The sequence below is a fragment of the Ammodytes marinus genome, assembly GCF_949987685.1.
Source record: "Ammodytes marinus genome assembly, chromosome: 18".
Lineage (NCBI taxonomy): Eukaryota > Metazoa > Chordata > Actinopteri > Uranoscopiformes > Ammodytidae > Ammodytes > Ammodytes marinus.
The window spans coordinates 1,519,318-1,523,168 of NC_137222.1; positions in this window are offsets into that span (position 1 = coordinate 1,519,318).

A 3,851-nucleotide genomic window follows, 5' to 3' on the forward strand; every position below is an offset into this window, starting at 1 on the left:
ATGGCGTCTCGGCACTGATAAACAATGTCAAAATATACTTTCCTTTTCATTCACCTGCGTCACCAGGTAAGTTATGTAAACAAGGAAATGCTGCCCTGTCATGTTGTCACCAGCAGATGGTGGTGTCGGGATATCTTTCAGAGTGAAATTTATGACTTTTATGTCATGTTTTCTTTCCCTATTTAATTTATTCCAAAACGTGTGTTTTCCAGCTGAGTTGTCACTCCCTGTAATGGCGTCTCGGCACTGATAAACAATGTCAAAGTCCATTTTCATTCGCCTGTCATAAGTTATGTAAACCATGAAATGCTGCACTGTCATGTTGTCACCAGCAGATGATGACGTTGGGATACATTTCAGAGTGAAATATCTTGCACTTTTTAATTTTAATTCAATGTGCTCTAGGCAGTTTCCGAGGAGGGGGATTTGTTGACATTTGCAGAGCCTGTAGTTAGTTTACAAAAAATATATTCTCTATGTCTAATTCTTAGTATTTAATTATTCTATCATCATCAATCAAAACAAAATTATTTTAAGGCCCCTGGTACCACTAGACCTGTAAACAACAACAACAGTGAAACAGTAACTTTTCAGGAGGCTTTCTAACTTTTTTTTCCAATACTCTGAACCAAAAATCTCAACTTCTAAAACACTTTCATCAACTGAACTTTCCATACTCATTCTTAGCACTGTTCTGAAGGTTATTACAGAAGGATTTGTTCATATGTTGTTCACTGTCTGATTTATGAGACATTTTGTTCTTAAAAACATGCTGAAAATGCATTTTTAAGACCTGTACATAGTATTTGTTTTATTTATAAAATGAAAATAAAGTGTGTATTCAAAACCGGTTCTGTAAAAAACTTTGGACTGTAATGTGTTGTAGAAATGAAATAAAGTTTTTAAAGGTGCAGTGTGTAATATGACATCATCAAGAAAGTTCTACAAAGTTCTAGAATGCAACGCTCCCTGGGTAACCCCAACCCTTTTGAATAAAAACAGAAGCTACAGTGGCCTTCAAGGACAAGAACAATTCAAAATTTTAAACAATGCACCCGATGACATTCCAAAAACATGGATTCCTCCATAAGACTTGCCCGCTCAATGGATAAAATGTAACATTAATATTTGTAATTCTCCGCTCGGGAGGATAATTCAGATTATTGGCAGAGGTGATTTTACACCAATGAGGACATATTTATGAATGAGGATATTGATTTTAGCTAATGAATTACTTAAAATGTTACACAGTGTCCCTTTAAGAATCCTTGAAAAATTGAAATGTAATTTCTTGTTTTACAGGCTTTTATAAAACAAAGATCCTCATTTACACCAGAGGACTCTCAAGAGCTGCAGATAGGTCGTGTGTGTGTGTGTGTGTGTGTGTGTGTGTGTGTGTGTGTGTGTGTGTGTGTGTGTGTGTGTGTGTGTGTGTGTGTGTGCGTGCGTGTGTGTGTGCGCGTGCGTGCGTGCATGCGTGCGTGCGTGCGTGTGTGTGTGTGTGTGTGTGAACTAAGAGGCGTTTCCTTCACCGCTTCCTAACAGCCTCATTAACCTCTAAATACCAGTTTAACTTCAAAGGCCGTGTCATCACTCACACCTCTGTCTCTCTCTCTCTCTCTCTCTCTCACACACACACACACACACACACACACACACACACACACACACACACACACGCGCACACACACACACACACACACACACACACACACACACACACACACACAATCTATTTCAAACAGTTTGGAGTCAGTGATTCTGGAGAGCGCTTGTTGTCAAAATCAGTGAATATCTCCTCATGATCCGCTACATGTCTGTACTGTGTGTGCGCTGAAAAAAAAATCCAGTGTTAATACCCAGCCTAGGCTCTGTAAACTGGTATTGTTTTATTTCATGGACTTGAATCAGCATTGACGCTCCTTTGTAGTTTGACGCCGAATGTGTGAAGAGACAGTTTGTGAGGCAGAGAGAGAGAGAGAGAGACACACACACACACACACACACACACACACACACACACACACACACACACACACACACACACACACACACACACACTGTATATAACTAATATAATGTTCATAATGTATATTTTGTTCATATTGTGTATTATCCGAATATTTTGACTTATTGAATTGTATTTGAAGCTTTGCTTTGGCAATATTGATTTTAAAAACTATCCTGCCAATAAAGCCCATTTTGATTTGAATTGAATTGAGAGAGAGAGAGAGAAAGAGAGAGGGAGAGAGAGAGAGACAGGCAGAGAGAGAGACAGACATGAGAAAGAGAGAGACACACACAGACAGACAGACAGAGAGAGAGAGAGGCAGAGAGAAAGAGAAAGAGAGAGAGACATGCAGAGAGACAGACAGACAGACAGACAGACAGACAGACAGACAGACAGACATGAGAAAGAGAGAGACACACACACACACACACACACACACAGACAGACCGACAGAGAGAGAGAGACAGACAGATATATGGACAGACACACAGACAGATATACACACAGACAGAGGAGACTGACAGTCTGGGTCTGTGTGTGTGAGAACAGAGAGGGGATGGAGGCTGGGAAAATGTCAATTCATTTAACTGAAGTCTTTTCTGTTTCTCTTTAACCTGTCATTTTAAAATATTTTTATTTTCATTCAAAAAATCTCGCTTTTCTAATGTCTAATCTTGAATGGCCTTGTGTCTGAATTGTGCTAGAGAAATACACTTGACAGACAGACAGACAGACAGACAGACAGACAGAGAGAAAGACAGACAGACAGACAGACAGACAGACAGACAGACAGACAGACAGACAGACAATGTCTGTGTCTGTGTCTGTGTGTCTACTTGTAAACCAATTTTTCTGAGAACCAATTTGAATTTTAGACTTAAGCAGTGAGGACATTTTCTCCGGTTCTCACTTTGGGACAGGCCTTTAAAGGAGCTGTTTGAGGGTTATCACTAGGTTTTAAGATTCAGGTATGAATTAGGGGCACTTTACACGGTGAAAACGTGAGTTTTCCCGTTTTTGGTTTAAAAAAAAAAAACCCGTTCAGACACAATTTATCTGACATCTTCACCCGTACACAAAGTTTTCAGAGGAAACGGGCCGAAATCGCTGAAGTAGCAGCCATGCCAAGCCAATAGTCAGCGGTGACACAGCCTATAGTAGATAGCTCTTCCGGTACAATTTGATGCATAAAACCTTACTGTAACCGAAAATTAATGCCACTAACGTTCATAAAGCGGTTGGTGTAAGCTTGGGGTTACAAATATTGTAAAAGACAAGCTTTCTGTCCTCTTATTTCACCGCATTGAACTCGGAAAAACAGCAGACTTGCTGATAGTGAAGGGGCTTCGTGAGCGGATATTTTCCTGTTAGGCGTACTTCAAAATAAAAGTCAACTCACGTGTGTCCAGCGAAATGCTATGAATGTTTAGCCAGTGAAATGCTTTTACTGTGAAGCCTTAGCCTTAATGCTCCTTTTGTTGAACAGTAGCCTAACTTAACCGCTGCACGCTGATAGTGTTTTTTTAATGTAGAGCCGTGTCCCTGGCATATAGAAGTGACACACGTTTATTTAGCTAGAAAAACAGGCAGAGCACAACTCTTTCCCTATTTGCTTGTAGGAGCGATTGGTGGCACGATAACAAATGCATCAGCAACAGCACAACGTCCATGAGCACAACGAATACAGCTCGGTGATCCGCCATTGTTGTTGTTGTTTTCCAACTGGCGCACGTGGACCTACAAAGACGGCGCATGCCTATTTATATCCAAACGCAATGCGCATGTGTGAGGGTGGAGCCGTGACGTCAGCGTTATCAGGGGAAATGGTTTCGGTGTTTAC